Source organism: Camelus ferus, chromosome 17 (assembly GCF_009834535.1).
Source record: "Camelus ferus isolate YT-003-E chromosome 17, BCGSAC_Cfer_1.0, whole genome shotgun sequence".
NCBI lineage: Eukaryota > Metazoa > Chordata > Mammalia > Artiodactyla > Camelidae > Camelus > Camelus ferus.
This window is the reverse complement of record NC_045712.1, coordinates 519,606-546,483: the sequence shown is the minus strand read 5'-3', so window position 1 is coordinate 546,483 and position 26,878 is coordinate 519,606. Positions and strand designations below refer to the sequence as shown.

The 26,878-nt window shown below is 41.1% G+C and overlaps 1 long non-coding RNA gene across 1 annotated transcript; it reads left to right on the top strand.

Annotated features, from left to right (window-relative positions):
- Positions 1-3,449: 3,449 nt before the first annotated feature.
- LOC106729229 lies at positions 3,450-25,567 on the top strand. Its single transcript, XR_001365614.2, has 4 exons — positions 3,450-3,906; positions 7,729-7,808; positions 16,708-16,867; positions 25,480-25,567. It is a non-coding gene; the product is annotated as an uncharacterized LOC106729229 (long non-coding RNA).
- The last annotated feature ends 1,311 nt before the right edge of the window (positions 25,568-26,878 follow it).

Here is a 26,878-nt window from a genome sequence, read left to right as displayed (position 1 = left end):
CATGACATTTTAGCTGAGCCTAGGCCCTAGACCCTCGAAACATGGAAACCCAAAACACATAATGGGCCGTCTTTAGTGCCACCCTGGTTCATGAAACTCAGCCATGTGCACTGAGATGGAGACTACGAGCTTCTTCAGCAACATTTGGGGATGAGTCTAATTATAGAAGCACTTGGTTCAAACGATGCTTGTGTGTTTGTGTGGCCATGTGTGTGCTATAAGTGTTTGTGGCAAAGAGACCATAAGAAAGGGGGAGAGGGAGAGAGAGAACAAGAGAGAGGCAGAAGGAGACAAGTGAGATAGGGAGGTAGGGATGGAGGGCGTAAGGGAGAGAGAGAGATTGATTGCCTGCCTAATATCCCCAGCACCTTGGTTAATTTGAGCCCTGCTGATAATAATCTGGCTATAATCTGGGAACCAAGAAAAGTGCTAGGAGACTTGTGTAATGGTGCTCCCCTGTACTGGCCCGAATGGAAGCTCCATTGCTCCCAGAATTCCAGTGACGGGGCTTCATTGTTGTAGGGATTCCAAGAGAATCTAGTTTGCAAGTAGAAGCTGGCTTCTTATCAAGGGCCCCCGACCCCGTTCCCATGCAGTCCCAGGCAAATTTGGACATGGTGAATCTGTGAGGAGTGGCATGGATGCTGGTGCACAGACTACAAGGGGACCAAAACAGAGCCAAAGACTTTGCGTTGAGTTCCAAGCCAGCTTTATTGGATCAAGGCAATGTCACAGAGAACCCGCAAATCGACCTCCAAACCAAGAGGACTTGGGCGGTCCTCTTGTCGTTTGGCATGCTAGCATCCTTTCCGACATCAGGGAGGATGCCCCTCCTGGTGCCCGTGCATCCTGAGAGCACACGGGCAGCACGGCAAGGCTGAGGGAGGCCACGCAGTGGCGCCGGCAGTCTGGGCGCCTTGCCCTTGCTGCCGAGCCCTAGGAGAGTGGCTGGTTCCTCGTCCTTTTTTCTCAGCCGTGGCTCGGCATCCCAGGGAAGGAGGCCTGAATTGGGCTCGACCAAAGGCTTTCCTGAGGCCCTGGCGAGCCTGGCAGCATGTCCAGGAGGGCCTGGAATTCGTCGTCACTGAGGGGTTCTTCCAGGGTTGGCCAAAGTCCCTCTTCCGGGGTGCCGTCGCTCAGGAAAGGTTGTGCCTTTTCCAGAAGGCTGGCGTCTGACAAGAGTTCATCTAAAAGGCTTCCTGAGCCTCTGGCGCCTGAGGTCTGGGGCTGCGGGTGGAGCGGAGGAGACGTGAGCTGATCCGTTGGATCCTGCTCCTGCCACAGGTGTGTCTCGGCCTGTTCGGGCTGCAGAATTGGCGCGTGGGGGCTGCGTGGCTGAGCCGGATGCTGCCCGGTGTGTGGAGGAGCGCTGCGGGGGACAGGCTGAGGGCGTGCTGCCATGCCAGGGTGCAGGCTGCTGTGCGGGCAGGCCCCTCCGTGGGCGGACGGCGTGAGTGCCTCGTGCATGGGTGCGAGACCCCCTCCTGGACTCGGCCCTGCTGTGGTGCCGCCGGGTCTGTTCCCGGATGTGGAGGGTTCTCGGCTCCCTGCGAAGCCGGGGCGGGCTGGACCTCCAGGAGCATCAAATGCTCTCCCACCCAGCCACCACTGGGATCACAAGGCACAAAGAAGCTGGGGGCCAGAGGAGGGGCTGCAGCGGCAAGGGGCCGGAAGCTGTCCAGTGGATCAGATTGAGGCAAGTGATGAGCGCTCTTGTGGATACTGATCAGGGGCTTTTTGTCGGATGGGACAGTCGGGGCTGGTCTGGCATCGGGGTCTTCTGCCCTGGTCTTGGCAAGCGCCCCTTTGCTCTGATCCGTGTGCCGATCTCTCTTTTTCTGTAACCATATGTAGGCAAGATGAGAGAAATTGAGACAGGTACATTAGAAGCAAATCATTGCAGGTCAAGTTGCAACCCCTTGCCACCACCAATGGTCTGACTGTCTGGGCAAATCACTGCCATCGTCTAGGATTTGACCCAGGGTGATGTCACCTTTGACGTTCCCAAGGTCCTTGTAAAAGAAGGGGCAAATCAGGGCCACATATTACCACTGGCGTCCCAGAGAGAGTCATCATTTACTGGGTAAAGTGTCGGGTCCCCTCACTGGCTGTCTGCATTCTCTGCCCCGTCCCCTTCGGGAAATGGATGCCTTCAACTCATGTACCTGATTGAATTCGTATAGTGATATTTAAACGCACCATTCTTCACCGCAATCCCCTCAATGACACACTCACAAAACCAAAACATTCATAAGTGCCTGAAAATCTGAACGCCGACCCTGGAAAAGGCGCACTGTCCAGGGGGGAAGCAGCGGTGATAGGCAGGCCATGTCCACGAAGTTTCCGAGCATGTGAGGTGGGGTGAGGAGGAAAGGCTGGAGAGGTGGTCCAGAACACGCTGTGATGGAGACTAGGCAGTTTGGGAGGGGGACTGGGGGATTCTGGGACACAGCAGTTGTCTGCTTCTCTGCTGGGCTCCTGTCCCTCATTGAAGGCTCATCTGAACCTTACGAGCGGGTCAATTCCCCTTCCCTGACAACGTGGGGACTCAGCCAGCCCCCATCGAGGGTGACTGAGGCATACACACCCCTCAACCTGGAACCCGGCTCCTAACCAGTCCTGGGGAACACGGACGTCTCAGCCCGTGCTGTCCCTGCTGGGCATGCTGTTCTTCTGAAAACTGGTCGTATTTGGAAGTAAGAACTATTTTAGGAGGGAATACAAATCTGGGTGAATGACAGTTCACACACTTGTCTTGGCCCTGAGAGCGCAGCCCCGCCCCCTGGCCGAAGGAGCCACTCCCCGTGCACGAAGCCCAGCCCCGCCCAGGTGCCCTCCTCGGCCACTCCCCTGCCTCGGCGGCCGGCCCGCCCCTTGATCAGGCAGGCAGGCAGGAGGCAGTTGTTCCCTGTGGCCCGGGGCTCTTCTGAGTGGCGCTGTCCCTCCTTCCAACTGCCAGCGGCGGCGGCTGCACAGGCAGCGGCGCGGTCCCTTTGGCAGTCGCAGCTTGAGCCGAGCGGCGGCAGCGTAGGGGCGAGCCCAGCGCTTTGGTGGCGCCGGTGGCGTCCGTGTCGGTTTCCATGGAGGCGGCAGCGGCGGCAGCGGCGGTTGAGGCTTCGGCTGCTGCGGCTGCGGCTGCAGCAGCGGCGGCGTTGGCGACGGAGGGGAACACGGTCTCCAACATGGTCCGCGGGCAGGCGTGCGACGTGGGGCCGCCCTACAGCAAACTCTAGTACATCTGGGAAGGCTCCTGTGGCGTGATGTCGTGATTGTCTGCATCCCGTGTGCCGGCCGCCCACCCCCGCGCAGCTTCCCACCCGACCTAGGCTTTCACAGCCGCGGCCTTGGCCTAAGACCCTCGACCCTGATTCCAGCGCCGACCCCGACCCCCGCCAAGCCGCCCCGCCTTCTGCGCGTCCAGAGTCTGGTGAAGGGCCTGGCCGCTCTTGCTGGGGCTTTGCTCCCGCAGCTTCCAGGTCGGCCCTCGCTCAGCGCGGGGAGTCGGGGAGGGGCACAGGGCGTGGGGGCCTCGCCCCGGTGGGGCCCTTCGTGACCCCCAGGACGGGAACTTGAGCCACCGCCCCAGGGTGAACCCCTCGTGGCCTTCCCTTGACCACCCCGAGTGAAGCCGCCAATTCCTTCAGATGATCAAGACCGTTGCGGCCATGGTCGGGAAATCGGTTGGCAGGGGCGTGTGTGCAGAAAGCCGGGATCATCGTCTCTTTTAGGCCCCTCGCCTGTGTTTCCCGCTGACAGCTTAGCTTCAGCACCTTCCGCGGTGCCAGTGGTGCTCTCCTGAGTAAGCTTTCTTAAAAACCTGCAGTGGCATCAGTGTTGGTGTGGAATGTTTCAAACCTGAAGTTTCCAAATGGATTCTGCTATGGTAGTGTTCGCGTTTCAGGAATGGTAAGTCAGCATCGCTGTCTTGATTTCTTCAAGTGTCATTTGGTTTATGACCTAAGTTGATGCTCCCCCTGCCACTGCCCCGCTTTGAGCCCGACTGAGCTTTCCTACTAGTAGATGGGCATCTAGATGTCTTAGCACAATGACTGTGGGCTTTTCCTTCTAAAGCTTTAGCGCTCAGTGTGTATGCAGCCCAGTTGGGGTTCTTGGAGAAGCAAGTGCAGGCTCCCAGGGTGGCTTGAGATCCCTCAGAATCTTCCCTGGGATCGGGGTTACGATGTTGCTATTTAGTTATTTTTTTCAAGTAGATCCAACCACCTTTTGTCTTTTGGGCTTACGGAGACTTGTGAAGCTTTAAGCTCCCTTCCACCTCTGCCTTCATGGGAGTGTGTCTTTTTTGTTGAATGGAGGGAGCAAACAATTTCAGATACTGAGCTAGGTATGTTATCTCATATTACCTGAACAGGCACCTGCAGAGAGGAAATGGCACAGAGAGCTGTCTTTCAGATGAGAAGCTGTTTCAAGGTGAAGCTAGTACTTAGCGTCGCCCAAATAGTCGGGCTTGAGATTGCCGCCTGAGATCCTGTTCCGGTTGCTGGAGCCCTTTCCATTGCTCCCTGTTTTCCTTCATTAGTGTTGGGAATAATTTTGAAATTTTATCGTAGTTTACCCTTACAAGCAAATTTATTTCAGAAACATATTGAACTTTGAACGTTCAAAATTTGAGAAATGCATTGAGGGAATATTTTTCCATGTATGCTTTATAAGTACGACATTAATACAAAATGTGTAAGAAGAAATTCTTGAATATTTCCTTCCAGTTCAGGAGCAACTTTTTGTGAATGAATGAACGGACATGAGAACATTTTTAAGTGAAAGAATACAGACATTAATTACCGCATATTGTATGAATCCATTGAATTGGAAGTCAGGAATATGCAAATCTGAATTTCATATAAATGAAATCAATCCCAATGTAGAGTTTAGTGGCTGTTTATTTTCTCTCAGTGCTGTTTTTGAGTGCTACATCTTTTTTATATGAATATGACATTCATGCTGGTCGTATTGCTGAATATGCCATGCATTCATTCTGTATGTAGGGCATGTAAGAGTGTATCACAAACTATGTATTTATCCCTTCTTTTAATAATAGATATTTGTGTTAGTACCATTTGCGTTACTATAAATTCACAGTTTGTGTATTTATGCATGCATCATTTTTGTAATTATCTGATGTCATTTACCATGTGTGAAGAATATTTGCCAGCAGTAATATTGGGTCGATGTGTCTTAAATACAGCTTGAGTGCCTTTTAAGTATTTCCTTTTTTATTACCTTGGTTTCCTTTTGGTTTTTGTGAGTCTATTGTGTGGTTTTGGTCTGTGGTCACCCTGTTTCTCAAATATATTAACCCATTTCTCTCTCTGTTGTCTTTAAACAGATTGTCATATAATCTCAAACACATCCTAAATAGAATGGAAACAAATCTCTATTTTCCTGCTTCCCTCTCCCATCCTTACTGATTTTGATGCCGTGTTTTTCATCTTCATGCTTATTCTCTTGCAACTTCTTGCCGTTATTGCCTTTCCAATGATGGTTTTCTCATTTCTAGATCATCCTGCTTCTAAAATTCTCAATCTTTCTTGCAGGATAAGTTTATTATTGCAAAATTCTTTCGGTGTTTGCGTGTCTGTGAAACCCTTGATCTCTTCTGTTATTCTAAAGGATTGTCTTGTGGCATAGGTTATGCTAGGTTGCACGTTCTTCTCATTCAGGGATTTGACTCTCTGTGAAATCCCTCCTTGGCCTGCAAAGTTTGTGTTGAAAAATCTGCTGAATGCCTGATGGAGGTTCTCTTGTGACTCACTTGTTTTAATTTTGGTGCACTTAGAATCGTTTCTTTATCATGAAATTGGGTCCTTTTCATGACAGCATGTCTTGTTGTAGGTCTCTTGGTGTTTATCTTGTTTGGGTCCCACTGTGTTTCCTGTATTGGGAGAGCTGATTCTTTCTTCAGTTTGGGAAATGTTAGTCTGATTCCTTCAGTTTCCTTTTCCAAATCCTTTTCTCTTTCTTTTCCATCTGGGGCCCCTATGATTCATAGAATGGCATACTTCTTATTATCCCAGGTTTGAAATGCATGGCTTCCATTGGTTTTCACTTGCTTCTCTATGTCACGTTCTGATAGTGTGATTTCCCTTATCCTCTATTCTGAGACAATTCTTTGTTCCTCTGCATTTTCTAGTCTGATTTGACCATTTTTAACAAGGCAGTTACCTCATCCATTGTGTTTCCTGGTTATATTTGGCTCCTCTTTAGAGTTGCTGTTCTCATTTTATAGTATTCTGAATTTTTATTCATAGCCTTTCTTCTTCCTTCAGTGTTTTTCTCACCTCTTTTTTCAAGTAAAGTTCTTATGGAGTTTTGGTTCTAATTCATTGTTCATTCTTTAAGGTGCTTTCTCTCTTTTTTAATCGGGGATGGTTCTTCTTCTTTTTCATTTGATTACATCTCTATGTCTCTCTGGCTTAAAGATTATCAGTTATCTCTTTTTGAGTTGAAGGGTATGTTTGAAGTGGCAGCTTTTCTATGTAGGTCATGCACAGTTCATAATATTACCGTGAGGACTGCTTTGGGTGTGGATTGATGCTTCTGTGAGCATTGCCTCTTCTTTCTTTAATTGCCTGCATAACTTTTGTGATGGTCACTCACTCTTGTCGTTTAGCAGAGCCTCGTTTTGGCTAGGTGTTTATCACAGCTTTGACTGTGGCAGAGAGCCTACTCCTTTTTGGTTGGAATTCTGGCTACCAAACGTTCTCTGGGCTGCAGTGTGTGATATGTGGAGTTGGACATTTTCCAATACTCTTTCTTGACAGTGCCCTTGCCCTTGTTTTGCCACGGGAAGGTCAGCACCCTACTCTGGTGACCCACAGGTTCCCTGGCCACACAACCACCAGTGAAAACAGTCTAATAAAATCAGGCCCTAGGTCCTGGTGCAATCACCCAGCAGTCCTTCATCTGGATCATCAGGGAAGTACCAGGTCAGCGTCATCACCATTTGTTGCATTTTCCTATGTTAAGCAAGCCTGATGGAAAGGCTTCCCCTTCCCCTGATGTGCACAAGCACCCTGCTCCTTGCTCTCTCCTCCGAGATGTGAGGGACCACAAAGACAGCAGCAGAGCAAGTCCACACCCTCTGTCTGGGACTCCAAACCTTATCTCAGTCCTGCTGATGAAGTTGCAGATTATCTGGCTCTGGATTCTACTTTTCCCCAACTTCCCCCAGAACACTCGAAGCAAAATGATGATGGATGTTTGAGCCCTCCTTCTCCTCTATTCAGAAAATGGCACATTGAGCCCAGGACCAGCACAGACAGTGGCTATGGCCATAGGATACCTAGATAGTCACCACCAGGCCCACGATGACTGTTGGTTTTTGATCTGGGGTTAACCAGTTCTGTTCTGTTCTGTACAGAGCACCATCTACAGCCAACAGCTCACTCCAACCAGTTAGACTGCTTCTGTGCTGTCAGCCTTAGCCTTCTCCCTCAGCTTTAGCAGCCATTCCTAGCTCACCATTGCCAGCTCGAGTCAAGTTCTGGGGATCGATTGCTGGCCTATTTTGTGCTGGTCCTTTTCACTTCTCACAGCTAAGCATCTGCTGTGCACTCCTCTCAGCCTCAAGGGATCCCCTTCGATCCCTGCTATCTTGTCCATTATGTGTTTCCCAGTAAAAGAGCATCTCCCGTTTTGCTGTCCCCGACCACCACCCAATATCAGGGCCTGCACTGATTGACGTTCTACTTTTCTATTTTCTCCTACCAGATTTTGTCAGGACTCTTTCTGTCTTTTGAAATAAGAGATGTTCCACCAACGATCAGCAGGTATCTTGAGCAAATGGGTGGGTAAGTGGATGCATGTCTTGCCGTATACATGGGACTGGGTGAGCTAGAAGTCCACTTACACTCCACCATCTGGGCACTGATAAATCGACACTATTTTTTTAAGATATCAATCACAGAATTGTGCTTCTTGTTTAGACGTCCATTTAGAGCATCCATAGTGAGAGAGAGGGTCGAAAGACTCCAGGTCTGCCATTGTGTTTATATCATACTTGCAGCCTTTGAAATGCTTCATAGATTGATTAGATATTATGAGGTTTGTATCCAAATAAAATCATTTCTTAAACCATCTAGAATCTAACTACAAACCACTGTTGCCAATGTTGGGTACCAGCTTGCCAAGTCTATATGTACAAAAACAGTGAATTGATAAATCAGCAGCCGACTACTGTGATGAAGAAAACAGTTTGCCCAGGTTCAATTGGTGCATTGGACTCACCGATTAGAACCATGAAATAACACCTGGGCTTCCATAGTGCGTGTGGTGCACATTTGTCTCATTGAGTCCTCCTGGGCTCTGGTTGGTGAATCAATGGGCAACAATTTGCTTGAGAAATACCCAAGGAAACCCAAAGAACGCATTTCTATTTAGACTTACTGTGAAAAACATCTAGATCCATGATAGCTATGAGAACAATGCTGCCTATTTTGGATGATATTGAGAAACAGGAGCCCTTATATCAATGATGGATTGTTTTAATGGTACTTATGCATTGGAAAAATTAATTTAAGCCTACAAATTCTACCCCTAGATATCCTGCACCCAGGATTTTACTTAAGGGGAAAGAAGGTCCATATAAATGTGTCCATAAATGCTTCTGGTAGCTTTTAGAGTTCACTTCTAGGACTGATGTGTAATAATTACCCATACTGTCTTGATACAGTGTATGCATATACAATTTGCATATCCATGTTGATGTTAAATAACACTCATATATGTAGTAAGTGATTTTATTTTTACTGTGGAAAGTGGATGGGAATGGATAAATTGGGGAGTTTGATATTTGCAAATATTAACCACTTTATATAAAAATAGATTAAAAACAATCTTCTTCTCTATAGCATAGGGAACTATATTCAAAATCTTATGATAAACTTTATTGAAAAAGATTATGAAACAATTATGTGTTTATGTATTCATGACTAGGGACTTTGTGCTGTACACCAGAAATTGACACATTGTAACTGACTACACTTTAAAAATAACAAATAAATAACATTAAAATTGTTATTCTGGTGATTCCTTTTACCCACCCTACCCTAAATATCATTTTATATGCAAGGAAAATCAGCTCCCTACTTTCTCACCAGCACTTAGGATGCTTGCCTCTAATCACTTCATACTGTAAATTAAAGTGATCCCAATTTTCCCAAGATGGGAAGTGGGAGGAGAATGAGGAGAAGGAGAATTATTTAGTGGTCATCAACTATTCATTAATACAACTTGGAACCAAATAAATAAAGCCTGGGCTTTATTTTTGCTGATATATCTTGATTTTTAAAAATTGTACATTGATAAATCCTTCAAATAATTCCTTAAGAATGAATGGATTCAGAATTGCCTGTGTAAAATATTTTTATTGAAGAGGGTTAACAAAATTAACATGGTTTCTATCCCTTCATTAAAAAGAAAGAATAATTTCAAAATATTATCTCTAGAGCAAATTATGTATTTCACTTTCTACTATCAATAAAAAATAACATTCTCCAGAGATTGGAACAATACTATGAAGCAGGCTGTATTATATCTTTGAGACAGAAGGCACCCTGAAATTTCTAACTGATACCCTGATAGCTAAAACTCCAGATGTCTTCCCAGAATTGTCAACAAGTGGGCAATCCACTATGGATTTTCTATTTCTGTACCATGCCTCTCTGACCTGAAATTATTGTTGTCATATATTAGCAATATGTAAATTATAACAAAATCTGGTACTTCCAAATAATAGTTGGTAAATTTTCTCCCTTTCTTTGTGTCTCTGTTTCCTCATCTGTAAAGTGGACAGACTGCCGTCCCTGCTATGGGCACTGTGTGTACATGGGAGCATCTTGCTTTTATTCATATCCTCAGTTTACTCCCCTGTTTTCCACACTACACATCACCCCTGCCTCCGGAAGGACTTAGTACCCCTCATCCGTGAATCCTTCTAGGCTTCTGAGATACTAATTGTCTTTTGACTTTTTGGCAAGCCCTCTCTAAGCACTTGATATCCAGATTTCCCAGCCCTCATAACCCCTCACTCAGCCTCTTCCATCTTCCAAAATTATGTTGACTTACTTGACTATTCTTTTTATTGGTTTAGTGGGTTTCATTTAAAAAGTATGCATTTTTGAGTCTGCTGTGTTTAACCAGAAGTCTCCAACAGAAAAGGAAGGAAGGAAGGAAGGAAGGAAGGAAGGAAGGAAGGAAGGAAGGAAGAAGGAAGAAAGGGAGGGAGGGAGGAGTGAGTTGAAGATCAAAACCAACTTCTCAGTTTTCAAAGACCTGCTAACTTTTTAACTTAATCAAGTACCTTTGTTGGAAAGAGGATTCTACTGTGATATTCTTTTCTCTTTATTGTTGGTATGTGAACTGGAAGGTGAGTGGAATCTGTAACCTGAATCAAGGAGATTAAAATAAATAAAGGCAAGCAGTCTGTATCACCAAAATTTTAAGAATTAAATTATTTCTCAAGTAAGGCAAAATAATTATATGGGTTAGACAGAAACACAGGAAAACTAAAATCCTCACAGTGCAGAAAATATACTTTAAGTAATTTAAATATACACCTTCAGTTTCTACAAATGAAATATATGTACAGTTCATATACTTTATTTCAATTTGGCTATTTTAAAATGTGTGTCATATCATGCAGACTACATTAGAAGGAGAATATTGATCATAAACATATTTGAAGGATACTTTTAATAAGTAGGTATATGATTAGAATCTTCAAAAGCTTTTTGGACTACTTGTCTTATAAATGTAGAAGGGATTTATGACCGTAAGTATGTAGGAATATATTAAAATCAATTAGAGGGTTCAGTAAGGTTTTGTGAACACTAATAATTTAAAAATATGCTCAGATAATTTAGAATACATTTTTAAATTAGACTTCAAAGTCATATAAAATTTAGCTGTCTATATTGAAATAAAAATTTTCATTTCCTAGGAAATAATAAAAAATATATTTTGAAATGGAAAGAATTGGATGCTTATAAATGTTAATGGGGAGTAAAGTATTATATAATATATAGCCCTTTCAAATTGGCTTCAACCACTTAGTCATATGCATTTAAGGGTCCTCCATGTCTTTTCATGTCTTCATAACTCATTTCTTTTTATCACTGTATAATATTCCATTGTCTCAATATTATACCACAGTTTATTTATCCATTCACTTATGAAGGACATCTTGGTTGCATCCAAGTTTTGGCAATTATGAATAAAGTTGCTATATATGCACAGAATTTTTTGTGGATGTAAGTTTTTATTTCATTTGAGTAAATATCAAGGTGCATGATTGCAGGGTTGCATGGGAAACCGCCAAACTGTTTTCCAAAGTGGCTGTACCATTTTGCATTCCCTTCAGTGTATTCTTTTGTTATAATGGTCATGTGGGGACAGTTGGTGAATCTTGAAGGGATCGGAGGGTTAGATGATAGTAATGTATCAATGTTAGCAATGATGGTTATAGTGTGTGTGTGTGTGTACATACATACATATATATATATATGACAATGTAGATGAACATTCTTATTTGTAAGAAGTACAAGAAAAAGCATTATTCAAGGTGATGGAGAATCAAATGGCAACTTCAAATAGTCTGAGAAAAATAAATTTATACTGTGCTTGAAATATTTCTGTAAAATTTATGATTGTTTCAAAAAAATTAAACCACTCAGTTGGCAAAATCTTACATTGAAAATATGCATTTCTACTAGACAATAGCTAGTAAATTATCCCATATGTATATAGGCAAGCAGGTCCCAACAGGCTCATTATAATAGAGAAATTATAATATGGAAAATAGGCATTAATTCTTCAAAAGGAGCATGGTTATGTGAACTTAAGTATATTTATACACTGGAATACTACACAGCAATTAAAAATGAATGAGTGGTCTTGACATGAATAAACAGTGTGAAGAAAATAAGTTGTAAAGAAATAGGACTCCACTATTCAGTGTTTTTTTTTTATCTGAAACAAAAATGGCAACTGTTTTACTAAATTTGTGTGTAGTAGGTATATAGGTTGTGATAGATTATTTTTTATACCTTCCTGTGTGATGGAAATTAAAATGTTTAAATTAATATTAAAATTTTAAATCAATAAGATAAAATAAAGCTATCAAAATTTTAGAGGCTCTGAGCAGGATTTGAAAACAAGGTCTGGCTTGGCTATAAACCAGACTGAAGTTTTCCAAACAAAACTGCATACCCTCATGAGAACTTTCTGCCTGCCCTCAGGATTCCAAAGTGGGCAACAAAACTTGTGCTGCCCAGATTAATCATCATAAGTGAGACACAAAGAAGGAAGGGAACAGCATCTTTGAAGAGGGATAATATGGTCTGGGTGACACTAAACCCTTTGGCCTCTGGAGAAAAATATTTCCTTTTGTAGTGTCATGCCCTCTGAATAACATGAAGGGCCAATAAATAGTTATTTCATGTACCATCATGTAGGAGGTATGAAGTTACCTCTAATTTTAATAAGTGCAGTCACAAATGCATTTTAATACCTTACTAATTATATCTAATACCAGACAATGTTATGATGATTACATAAAATGTTCCTATTATAGCATGACTCTAATATTAATTAAAGCAATCTAAATAGCAAGGATATTGTCCACTCCAGACCATATCCCCTCGTGCTTTGCACCACAAGTTTTACTGACCATTCCATAGTTCACTGAATTGTGCCCTCTGCTCTTTTAAATCCTCACTTCATAGTAGGAGCCCATCATTAAATTCTTTGTTCAAGAAGTTTGTAGAATTTTGGTAGAATTTTGTCTTTTTTCACTAATTTTCAGGAACAGTTTTCTCATTTGAGTTTCAAATCTTCCTGTGTTATTAGGTAAACTCAATATTCACTATAGACTGTTCCTAAACCAAGCAACACATTTGATTAGGAGAGAAACGGCACTATTTCTGATAGGAGTCATTCTCTCTTTGCAAGTGAAAAGTTATAAAGCAAAACTACCCCAGGGAGGCACCTTAACTGTGTCTGCTTCATCTCCACTGTATGAAGATGGAGATGTGGACCCAGAACTGATGTAAAACTTGATCTTTAGATTCTGTTCAAATATGTTCTCAACTGGATCAGCCTAGAAAACTTGGGGAAACAAAAGTTCAAGCCGTGACTGTAGAGAATTCACGAGTCTTAGTGGAAGTCATGAACATTACTATATTTCTTAATAATGGGTGACAAAACTATAATTTTAGGATTTTTGTTAGAAGAATGCCAACATGCAAGATGGTAGCCATGATGCTACAATAGCAGGTACAGCTGCTCCTGCCTGCACCTCTGAGTAATTCTCTTCAACATGTGCTGTTTCACATCCATCATTCCATTCTATGTAGAATACCATCGAGACAGGAGGGCAGGGGGCAGGGCACAACCATTAAAGAATGACATAGCTGTTGAGGAAACGGGATGGAACAATTTGTTCTTCAAAAGCATTTTTAGTTTCTTGGCCTTTTGCATTTCCATATAAATTGCAAATTCCAAGAAAAAAATTAGTATTTTTATTGATATTATATTGAATCCTGATATATTATATCAAATCTTCAATCTTGATGGAATCTTGATTGAACTGATATATTATCAGTTAAGGGAGAATTAATATATTTATAATATTGAGCCTTTCAATCTGGAATTTTACTCCCTATTTAATTGAGGCCTTTTCGAATGTCCCTCTTTAAATTTTATCATATTTCTTCCTAGAGAATTCTTTTAGCTATTGTTAGTTATATTTCTAAATATTTGATTTGTTATGCTATTGTACATGGTGTGTGTTTAAAAAGGTAATTACCTACTATTTCTTCTTGGTATATAGGAAAACATTTGGTTACAGTATATTGACATGATATATATTTATTTCTATGTATTGACATTGTAGTCAATATATTCTGTGTATACAATATACTCTGTATATTGAATTTTGTGTATTGACATAATAGTCAACCACCTTGCTAAACTCTATTAATCCTAATAATTATTTGAGAAGGCCCTCTATTTCATATTGAATAGAAATAGTCATAGTAGGCCTGCTTGTCTTGTTCTTAAACATAAAAATGGAAAATGTTCACTATTTCATCATTAATTACACTGTTTGCTATGGATTTTGTTGCTAATATCTTCCATCAGATTAAGAAATTTCTATTTCTAGCTTGGGAAGGGGGGTTTTGCTTTTGGTTTTGTATCATAAAATGATTTTGAATTTTATCAGATGTTCTTATGCATTTATTGAAGTTATATGTTTTTTTATTTTTTAATCTGTTTGTGTGTTATACTGATACATTTTCTAAAGTCAAACTTTACATATCTGGGATAATACCAAATTGGTCATGCTGTATTATTCTTTTTATATACAACTGGGTTCCATTTAGCAATGTTTTTAAAAAGAATTCTTTATGTTCAATATTTCATGGGAATTACCATTGTATACCTAAGAGTGTACAAAAGGTCAGATTTGATATGTGTTTTATGAAGTTGTTCCACTTCTGGTCAAAAATGATGAAATATACTGAAAACCACTTATATAGTCTTTGAAGCATTCCAAGGAATGCCATTGCTGTCAGCACAGTCGAAGGCATGCGTGTTCTTGTTAAAATTCCAACAACAGTTCGAAGAATGTTTCTGTATTTTCTCCAGTAAATATACCAGATATGAAATAAGAATTGCAATTAGAGTCCCCATTTGATTAAGTTTCAATAAACTACTGCATGCTCCAATATCTGCATCCTTCTGCACAGAGCAAACAGGTGATTAAAGGAAGATTGATAAAGACAACTAGCCCTGCATTTTTCAAATCTTCACACTACCCTCTGCAAACTACCTGCAGAATGTTGGCATTACTTTTGCTTTACTATTTGCATTAGTTTTCTACTGCTAAGTAACAATGTACCACACACTTGGCACCTTAAAACAATACTCATTTATTATCTGACAGTTAGGCATGTCAGGAATCTGGGCTTGGCACAGCGGGGTACACTGCTCAAGGTCTCTCATGACTGAAATCATGGTGTCAAAAAGTTTGGCATCCCATTTAAGGCTTGGGGTCCTCTTTCCAGCTCATGTGGCTATTAGCAGAACTCATTTCCTCTCAGCTATAAAACTCGCAGGGGCTGCATCTTCAAGGCAGCATCTCTCTGATGCTCAAACTTCTGAAGAGTTCACCTGATTATGTCTGGGTCACCTAGGATGGTTTCCCTTTTCATTAACTCAGTCAACTGATTAGTAATCTAATGAGAATGATATTCTATCATCTTCACTGGTCCTGCCCACACTCAAGGTGAGGAGATTTTACAGGGTATGCACAGCAGATGGCAAAGGCCTGAAAGATTGATTAGAATTCTGCCTACCAGACCATCCCAGGGAGAAGGTCTCAGGGCTTCCACTTGGCTCTTCCTCCTATAGCAGGCCTCCCTCACTCCCCAGTCTGCGGAGATCATGCAGTGGATCATACCACTTTTTTAGTGTGTTTATTACCATTATATGTTCAGTAATCACAGGTTAGATCCATGGTCACATTGAGTCCACTGAAGGACAGTCTCAGCCCAGAATGTAATTTATCACCTGTATGATACAGCTCCAAGCTGTCTGGTGGATATTAGTGGTGCTTTGGGTCCCAGAAATTAGCATCGACATAGAGCCATGTTCATAATTTCTGTAAAGCCTGGGTGTTTCCTCTTGCCTAGGACACGACTTTATAATTGCCCGCAGAGCCCTCTCTTCAAGCACCAGTTGGTTCTCATCTGCAGTTTCCTTCTACACTCTGTGAACCAACCCTGACATCTAAGCTTCTAGGTTCTGAAACCCCAACCCCTTCATTTCGTTTCTCAAGCTCCAGAGGTGACAGCTGCTTCTTGCAATTTCCACTTCTGTGTTGCCTCACTGTTTGCTTTTTGCCTTTTTAGTCCTCCGTTGTTTGTTTAACCAATTCTGTGTTTTCAAATATCTCCCCTACATGAGTGAACCCAGAGGACATTATGCTTAGTGAAATAAGCCAGTCACAGAAGGATGGATACTGCGTGACTCCACTTCTATGAAGACTCTAGGCACACTCATAGAAGCAGAGAGTAGAATGGTGCTCGCCAGTGACTGTGGGGGAGGGGGAATGGGGAATTGTCTGCCAATGAGTATCAAGTTTCAGTTATGCAAGGTGAATAAATTCTAGAGATCCAATAGTTAATATTGTATTGAGCAGTTAAAAACTCATTCAGAGGGTTTGTCTTCTACTAAGGGTTCTTACAATGGCAACAACAAAAAGGCACAATGAAACTTTTGGGGGTAATGGAAATATCTATTACCTTGATTGTTGGTGATGGTTTCATGAGGGTATGCATAATGTTCAAACTCATCAAATTGTATATATTCAATACGTACATCAATTGTATAACAATTGCACCTAAATACAGCTGTTTGAAATGAATAAAATAAAATATCTCCATTAAAATAACTGTTACAGTTCCTATTTGACTGACTGGAGTCAGACACACAGCCGAGGGTCTGCAACAGTAGAATGGGTTAATAAACTACAGTATATTCATATAATGTATTTTTATAGTGAAATACAGTTGAACGTTTTATTGCTGTACGTGGATGAAGCTCACAAACTCAATGCTGTGACAAAATGAACGCATATGGGGTGATTTCACTTCCCTGCATTCTAAAATTAAATCCTCTTGTTTTTAGATGCATATATTGAGTATGAAGATATAACAAAAAGCAAGGACATGGTTACCATGAGCCACAGAGGAGCAGATGCCCCCAGCCCCAGAGGGAGAGCTTACTGCCAGTGGGAAGGACACACTTCTGGGCATCAGCCATATTTCCTGTCTTCTCCTGAGTGCAAGTTAGAGATGCTTTATACCCTTTTCTGTATGTGTGTCATAGCTCACAATGTGAAATGTTTTGTTTGTTATTTTAACTCTAATACAGATGACTTTGCAACTTGAAGAAACTTGCAGCCTTAATTTCTATGAAAACTGTTTCTTTCCTATGTGCGCATTCCAAGCCCTCAGTCCTCTCACATGGAATTATGATGTTAAAACTGTCGACTGAAATAAATGCACAGCCTAAAAGTTAAGAGTTATGTTTTATTTAGCTGGGAAGACTCGAGCCTGGATGACAGCCTCTCAGATCGCTCTGAGGGACTGCTCCGAAGAGGTAGGGGAGGAGCTAGGATATATAGGAGCTTTACAACAAAGACCAGGTAGTTGGAATGATAAAAGGATGCTTCTTATTTAAAGAAAACCAGGCATCTCAAGTTAAAGAATTTAGTGCTTTTCTATGTATGGGAGGAAGCAAACATTTGGGCTCAGTGAATTCATTCCTTTGACAAGCACCTAGCTATCTAGGGCCAGTATCCTGTCCTTTCTTATTCTGAGTCCACTCAGAGGGCACCATTGTGAGTGGCTGCAAAGGCTGGGCTGCAGGCCTGTCCCCACTGGGGGGTGGCGGCAGCCGCTGATGACTTGGTGTCAGCAATCTTTGTTTACTGATATGTTTGCAGTATTTTCACTCGCATTGTAGTATTTTTGTCCACAGTGCTCCCACTTGGTCCTAAATTTGACCAACATTTTGGGAGACATTTCGTGACCAATTTTGTCCCACGGTGCTAGGAAGGCTCATTCCTAGATCAGGTGAAGAATCTGTTGACATGCCACTCAAAGCGCCAGTTTTGGATCAGGCCCTGTTGATACTAAAAATTCTCTGGATCTCCTGTCTTACTAGTCTATTATGATCCAGAAGATTGTTTACCCCTCGTTGCTCATTCCCATACCTAGAATCAAACTATTACAATTATTTTATGCAGGGTTATAATTTTTTCTATTTTCTCAAGTTGTTTAGCCATCATCAATCTTGTTGGAGGCCTAGTTACACACTGGGAAATGGAGGAGACAACAATTTTATAAAATAGACAGGATATAAGTAATACAGCTAGTAACGTTAATAAAGTCACAAGTAAGGATTTAATAGTCGAGAAGTTACATTTTAGGGTTAAAATTTTGCTTGTGTTTCTGATTGAGCTTGAGTAATCTTATAAGAAAATTTATATTTATGGTCAGGTTCAGAGCAGGTATTTTTAATTGGCCAGATGAGGTCTCCCGCCTTGTACTGTCAATAGTTGCCTACACAGAACTATCATTCCTTTTTAGAATAAATCTTCTGAGGGCTATCTAGTTAGAGCTTGGAGTAGGGAAACCCACCAAGGTAACACAGAAGTACTAGACATAGTTAATTTACCATAAACCTAACAATTGGATTAGTTCATAATCAAAGGTGTGAACAAATATCAAAGTAATTATTATACAGGCCTTGTCCGGTGTCTTGGGTCAGCTGTCTACCTCAGATGTCATCTTCTTCTCATCCTGGCCTGGTAGCCTTTTCTTCATTTGAGCATTGTTTTAAGGTGAGCAGTGCCCTATAGGTCAGTCCACTGCAGGGGCTCTCTCTGACTGGAAACTCATCCAAAAGTCAATTTCCTTTAGCTTTCACTGTGCATGGTCTAGTTAAGAGTACCTGGTAAAGGGTCCTTTCATTCAGGTTGGAGACAGTTCTTTAAGTCATGTCTGTTCCAGTATGTATAATCCCCTGGTTGTAGGTGATGGGGCATTGGATCTTTACCCAAGGATAGATTACTGAGCTTCAGAAACAAACATACAGTGTCCTTTTAATAATTCAATTAGACTTTGCAGCAATGTAACATAACAGCAAGGAATGATCTGGGAAGAGTCTTAGTAAATATAGACCTCAATTAACACAAGTAGAATTTAATATTCACTAAAATATAATCTTTTCCTCTCTAAAGTTCCCTCATTTTTATCAAATATAGTCAAATCAAGATTAATTTGTTTACAAGTTAGGTCTAATTATTTGATCATATAGGCACTTTTAAATTGGCTGTGTTGGAACTTTTAATAAGGAGTCTCAGGCTAGAATGTGAATAAGGTTTCCTAAGGCCAGGAAAGCCATGTCAAGGGGTTGTCATAGATTTTTGCCTTATACATTTAGGTAAATTGTTTTCTCTTTAAGGTCCTAAAATACCTTTAGATTCCTATATCTGTTAGGAGATTATCTTTTTAATTTATCTGATAGAGCCACTGGGGACCTAAAGAGTTCCCAGTCTCTGGAGGGATCAGACAGAGAGAAAAGATAACTGTTCCAAGTCTGCTTACATAGGTATAATTCATCAAATTGCTGTGAGTCATAACTAGCTTAAGGAGAAGAGTTTCTTTATGTCTGGGAACAGATTAAAGCCAGCAATATTTCAGACAAAATCAAAAATTATAACCATATTCAGCAGTTTACTCAGTCCCATGAACTAATCCTTTTGTTAACAGTGTTATGAAATCAGAGTTTTCATTAGATCTTTAACATTTCTTACCAAGTTTAGTTCAGTGCGATAGTTTTAATTTTATTAGAAACCAGTAAATCTCCTTGAAGAGAAAGCATTTTGTAAAATCATCAGAATAAAGCAATAACTGTTATAAGTGACAAAAGATTTAAAAGCATGTTTAAACACCATTACACTGTAATCAATAAAGAAACCTGGTCACAATAACCAGAATTATGACTGGTAACATTTCAGATACACCAGAATTTTAGGGAGTCCATATAAATTCTAGAATACCTATATTAATATTTTCTCATACAATATAACCTAGGAAGATTTATTATTCATTTGACAATACTTCCCATGTTATTTAACATACCACATGAAACTTACTACTTTAAAATCTCTCTTTGGGATGTTTCAGGGGCCCTCTGTAGCATCCCAAAGTTAACTGGAGATCAAAAGAACTTTAATCAGAAATTGACATTTGGGAAGCTTGTTAAAAGGTTTTAAAACACTTGGTCAGATAAAAGTATAAATTACTGTGGAAGAGTACTTATTCATTAACAAGAAAATATTTCAAACGTAAAGACATAACAGATCACTTAAGGGGTATGAGTAGATTTACAATCTGTTACTGAAGGCAGATTAACATTTTAAGAAAACTTTGTTCATTTAAAAGAGAGAAAACCAAATCGAGTCTTTTACCGGGTTATTTCTAAGATTTATTTACTTTGACCAAATTGATTCTAAACTTAGCCAATCGTGACCACGTACAAAACTCTTTCCTCAGGGTTCCTCTTCCACAAGCCTTCCACAACTTTCTATAGTCATATTATTTTGTCCCTTATTTTCTCTTTCATTCAGAAGTAACCAGCTTCAGGACAAAGTTACTATTTTCCATTAACAAAACATAATTCCATTCCTTATATCTTCCTTTACACATTCACCTTATTTTCCTAGGATACTGAGAGATTTCCCTTAATAGTAGAGAATACTTCAGGGTGGCGCCAAACATTTATTAATACTTTTAAACACCTTTAGTTTCTCTGTGAGAGGAAGTCAAATGTTAAGCAATTCATATTTCAATCTTATTTTATCTGAAAATGGCATAGCTATTTAATAAACTCCCATCATTTAACTTAATTTAGCACAACTCTAGAATTTAAAGATACCAAACATTTAGAGATTATCTTAAGCATACATTTTTAAAAATAAATTTTTTTAAAAATTTACCCAAAACGTCTCATCTCATTAGCATTTAATTTACTTAGAATTTTATCACACCACATTACTATTATTATTATTTTGACGAATCTGCGACACATATAACAGGATCTTATTTGACTTTCATTAAACCTAGGTACAGTAAAGTTATTATACTTAGTATTGATGACTCTAAATTTGTCTATATTAACTAGAACAAACTTAAACTAAACTTAATACCAAGCATTAGGTTAATATGTATTATTTTCCAGTTGACGTGACCCTGAAAGTCAATTTTGACAGTTTTTATTTTAAAAATACTTAATTTGTAAGCTCTTATTTTTACATCAGTTAAGCAGAGCTCTTTGACTTTGATTTTTTTTTTAGCAGTAGAAATATCTCAAATGTATAATATGTACAAAGACTTATAAACAGACAAAAGCTAGAGATGTCAAAGCTTCACTTTAAAACTTACTTAGGAGTTAGGTATTACAATATAAATTTACTGCTTGTAAATAACAGTTGGAGTAAGCTGAATTTGCTTGCTCAAATCACTAAGGCTTACTATTGATGAAAAAGACATTTAAGATTTCTTGACAAACTCTGAAGGACCCGTCAGAGTTCTGAGTTCTAAAATGCCAAAAGTTTCTTTGGTCTTAAGTTTTATCTCTTTGAGCTAATTAGGCTCAGTCCTAGGTCACTGTTTGCTGTATTTACATTTCTGATCTGAAAGACACAGACAGTTGCTTCCAGTTGCCCAGAGAACTGCTCTGTCACGCAGGCCCAATTGTATCTCCTTAATTTGCTTTTCTGTATCAGTGAGAAGAGCTCTAAACAAAGAATTCCATGTTTTAAAACTTTAAGGTTTACTTTATCATGTCTTCAAATGCTTCCAGAAGGCATATTAGTAAGATCTCTTTTCCTTGAGTTATAAGTTAGTTATAAGTTAAACCCAGGGTAAGCCTTTTTGTTTGTTTGTTTGTTTGTTTGTTAGTCAAGAAAAAAATCTTTTGACATTTTTACATTTCTTTTTCCAGTTACTCAACCTAATTAACATTAATTATTCTAATGTTTTTATTAGCATCTCTAAAACCACTGAGAGGAAAGGAAAAACACAAATGTAGCTTTTCAAACCTTTTTTTTTTTTTTAACTAAGTTGTTAGGTTAACCATTAGATATATTTTTCCACCTTTAAAGTTGATTGATTTTAATAGGTACCAATAAAACAGCTGTTTATAATGAGAGCTCTTAACTTTCACCAATTTAGAAGTTTTTCCAAATTAAAGGATCCATCATATGGCCATCAATTAATATATATATAGTGATTTTAAACCAATAAGATGAAGAGGCTTTTCCACATGAGAGTGGGGGTGTTGCCTAAATAAAATTCAAAAGTTTGCTCCCCAAAAGGTAAAGGCCTTTGGGGCCCAGGCTGATGAAACAAAGGTTAAAATGGAAAATGCCTGAGAATTGGTACAATCAAAGAATTTTTGAGAATCTCAGTTTATTTCCTTGACCGCCATATGTACAGAATACTTGTACCTTTGCATGGCAGAGTCCAAGTTTTCTTTTAAAAAAAGGAAACACGTATATACACACATACACACACATAAAACACCCAGAGAAAGACAAAACATCTACATTTCAAGGACACAGGAAGAGAAATCCAAGTTCCCCCTAAAGGGGCTTTTGTTTTTATAAGGTCAGAATTCCAGAAAATATTTTTATCAGGCCTGGCTAGTTACTTTCAGGGTAAGAATTTTTTTTTTTTAATTCCCAATTAATGTTGTAAGTTTTGTATGCACGTAAATCTGGCTGGGTTATTAGTTGGAGGCTGGCAACCTGTCATTTCTTTTTCTTTTGTTTTGAAAGTTCTATATCCCATTTTAAGGTCGGGTTGTCAGAATAAAATTGCTAGTAGGTTTTCCCGCAGGGACACCTAAGCGACATGAGGCCTTTGCCCCTACCACTCCTGCAAGTTTCTCAGTCACCTGAGAAAGCTGTTACCAGCCAGGAGGAGGGTCCCATTATTTGAGTTGAAAGTTTTCTCATAAGAGTTTTACTTTTATCCCAACAAATTCAATGGAGGTAGCCAAATTGAGGAAAGTGTTAGAGCAGCCTCTTACCTAACCACTCAGTCCAGACCCCAGTATCTTTCAACCAGCCTCACCCAGGATGTCTCCACTGAGTGGGCATTTCCCAGTATCTTTCAACCAGCCCCTCCCCCACCTCGGAAGTCTCCACTGGGTGGGTAATTCCCCCCAGTATCTTTCAACTGGAGGGCCATGTACCTGGATATACCGCCAAATAAAACTCAGGATCATCAACCAATGTGGGAGATCCGAGATCCAGAAGAGACTCACCCTAAATTCATCTGGACCCCCCAAGGAGGCTCATGGGCACAAAGGGCCACTGCTGGTACCAAGGCTGTAGTTCCTTGGAGAGTTCAAGCGAAGGAGAGAAGTCTGCTCTGGGTCCCTTCGTGGTCACCAAAACTGTCAACTGAAATAAATGCACAGCCTGAAAGTTGAGAGTTATGTTTTATTTGGTGGGAGGACTCAAGGCAGGATGACAGCCTCTCAGATCGCTCTGGGGGACTGCTCTGAAGAGGTAGGGGAGGAGCTAGGATATATAGGAGCTTTACAACAAAGGCCAGGTAGTTGGAACAATAAAAGATTGCTTCTTATCTACAGAGAACCAGGCATGTCGAGTTAAAGAATTTAGTGCATTTCTATGTATGGGAGGAAGCAAACATTTGGGCTTATTGAATTCATTCCCTTGACAAGCACCTAGCTATCTAGGGCCAGTACCCTGTCCTTTCTTATTCTGAGTCTGCTCAGAGGGCACCATTATGAGTGGCTGCAGAGGCTGGGCTGCCGGTCTGTCCTCACTGGGGTGGTGGTGACAGCCACTGATGACCTGGTTTCAGCATTTTTTATTGATATGGTTGCAGTATTTTCTTTCACACCGGATACACCAGTCCCTGTGTATCAGCTTGCTCAGGCGGGGAGCGGGGGCGGTGGCGTTAGTTTGCGGTGGCAATGGGGGTATAGGGGCTGCCAGCGTGGGAGCCAGCAGTTTGCTCCGCTCTCCCCCGAGGCGTGGCCTGGGAGCGACCTCTGCTGCCCAAGAAGCCAGAAGCCCTTCTCCAGGTCAGCTTGTTCCTGGGAGGCAGGTGCGGTGAGGTGCAGGGGACGGGTAAGCTTATTTATTATTAAAGATGCAAAACTATTTACATGAGCTCTTACTTAGAAGTAGCTTTATTAGAAGACTGAAGGGTATTTAAAAGATGGAAAAATACCTATGATGATACCATCATTTTTATTAACTAAATATCAAGAACTATGCAGGGTTAAGATTTGACCCCTCTTGCAAGCTAGCAAGTTAGCAAGATGCAGTTTTGTGGATGCTGCCAGCAAACAGGAGAACTCTGTCCTGGGTCAAAGACCAAGAACTTCCTGCCAGGACAGCAGGCAGCCTGTGGTTCATGTTCATGTTGGTTCCTGAGTTCCTTTCCTATTGCTGTTGTAACAAAGGACCACAAAATCAGTTGCTTAAAGCAATACACATTCATTGTCTCACTGTTCTAGGATGCAGAAGTGCAAAGTCAATGTCAGTGGGCTAAAAAAAATGTGTGGTCAGGGTTACATTCCATACAATACCTACCCTTCCCAGCTTGCAGAGTTGCTCACGCTCCTTGGCCCAGGGCCCTGTGTCACTGTGACCTCTGCTGCCACTTCACATCTCTGTCTCTGACCATTCTGCTTCTCTCCCCTAAGGACCTCCGTGATGACGTTTGCTTACCCACATGTGATCTCCCATCCCAAGATCCTTGACAGTCACATCTGCAGAGATTCCTTTTGCCATGCACAGTGACATATTAACAGGTTCTAAGGATCCGACCGTGGACATATTGGGGGCCATTATTCTACAACATTCTTCCTTTGGCCCCACAGATTCATGTACATCCCACATGCAAAATGCATCCACCTCATCCCAACACCCTCCAGATTCTCATTTACTACACCATCAACTCAAAGTCCAACATGTAGTCTAACTGTTATCAGCTCAAAAGCCTAAATACTTTCATCCTCATCACCTAAGTCTGGCGTGGGTGAGACCCCGAGTTTGATACTTCTCTGCTCAAAATCCAGCATTGGCTTCTCATTTCACTCAGTGAAGAAGCAAGAGTCCTTACAGTGACCTTACAGCTTTCCTCCCCCTCCCCAAGCTGAGCTCATCTCCGGTTTTCTCCCTGGCTCACTCCGCTCCAGCCACGCTGGCCTCCCTGCTGGCCCTTGGGGACATCAGACATGCACCCACAGGCCTGTTGCCCTGGCCGGTCTCTGTCCAACTCATATGCTGAAGTCCTAACCCCCAGGACTAAAGAACATGACCTCATTTGGAAATAGGTTTGTTGCTGATGTCATTGATTAAGATGAGGTCATTAGGGTGGGCCCTAATCCCATATGATTTGTGTCCTGATAAAAAGGGGCAATGTGGACACAGAGACACGTGTACATGGGAGATGACGTGATGAGATGTGGAGAGAAGACGGTCGTCTCCAAGCCAAGGAGAGAGACCTGGACCAGCCTCTCCCTCCCAGCCCTCAGGAGGAACCAGCCCTCTGACACCCTGCCTGCAGACTCCCCGCACCCAGGGCTGTGAGACAGTGAGCCTCTGTGGTTCGCATCACCCAGTGTGCGGTGCTGTGTTAGAGGAAGCTCAGCTACTAGCACCCCCTTCTCAAGGTCCTCAGTGAGCCCAGCTCTGGCCATCTCATTTTAACCTGGAAACTGCCTTACCCTTGTCTCTGCCCCAGAAACCCCCTCTCCCTGATCATATTATTTCTATCACCTTCTAGAATACCATATATTTCACATGACTGTCACGACTGTAGTTTATGTTCTGCTCCTCCTCAGTCCTACAGGGACAAGGATCCTTATTTGTTCCCTGACGGACCTCAGGTGGCTTGACCAGTACCCGTGGCACAGCAGTCAATACAAATTGGCCTGGATGGAAGGAGGGATCAGTTCCTCACATTCACAGGTGAGTGAACGAAGATTCCGGGGGACTGAGTGTTTCGCTCAGGCCCAGAGCTGGTAACTGTCAGGCCAAGGTGGGTTTCAGGTACCTATGAACCTGAGGGAGGCTTGAGTGATTCCCTTTATGTTGATTAGTATTTCTCAGGTGTCTCTTTTTTCTGGCTCTAACTTTTGACCTCTTTCTGTTATTCTTCTAAGCTTTCAACCAGTTTTAAGTTTTAATTTTGCTTTGTTTCAGGTAAACAAATGAAATCGGTAAATCTTTTAACTCATTATTTATTTCATCTAAATACATTGTGATTAGTGATGATGTTTTATTTCTGGCATCTTGTTTTGTGATTTCTATTTGCTTTGCTCTGCTTTTCTCTTGCCTGTTATACACCTTGCCATCATGGTTAAGAGCATGGCGTCTAGAGACAGCTTATCTGGGCTTGGTTCCCTCCCTCGCTAACCATGTAACCAGGATATGTAATCCCTCTGAGACTCACTTTCTTCATATACAAAGAGTGGTACTATCCAAATCACAGACTGTGAGGATTAAGTGATAAAATAGATGAAGAACTTAGAATAGTGACCGGCCTATTTTGCATGCTTCATTTTGACTTCTTTATTTTTATTCTCTTTTTAAACAATTATTTTAGAGATTACTCTTGAATTTTAATGAACACCCTAGATATTGAAGGTTAAAATGTTATTTATCCCACACATTGAATTTTATATACCAAATGTTATCCGTATTTTGTTTCCATAAGTTCTGTTTAATTCTTTTAAAAAAATTGATCTGTTTTATTTTTCATGATGTCCTGATTTTTCATTATGTTATATATGATTCGTTTTATTTTTAAATGATTCAGTCATACTTATCTTATGCTCTCTCTTGGATTGTTTCATAATTTTAGGCTCTGGAATATTAATCATCCTGTGTTTTATGGTTAGATCTTTCTTCCCTGTGGCCACTTACTTCCTTCTGTTTTTAGTTGTGTGTCTGTGTGTGTGTAGAGTTGTGGGAGATTCTCTGTATTGAGTAGAATTTTTTCCTATGATTGTCCCTTACATCCTGGTTTTTAAAGTTTCCCTAGAGAACAATTTTGTGTTGCTTATCCTAAGGCTCCAGGTGATTTGATCAACCTTGAATTATTATATTTTTTTGGCTTGGGAATTTCTGAATCTTAAGTGGAGTATCAATTTGGATTCCACATTCATATAAAGCAGGGGCTTGGAGATTAGATATTTTTAAGGGAGACTTTGTTTTTCCCTAGAGAACCGGTTCCTTCAC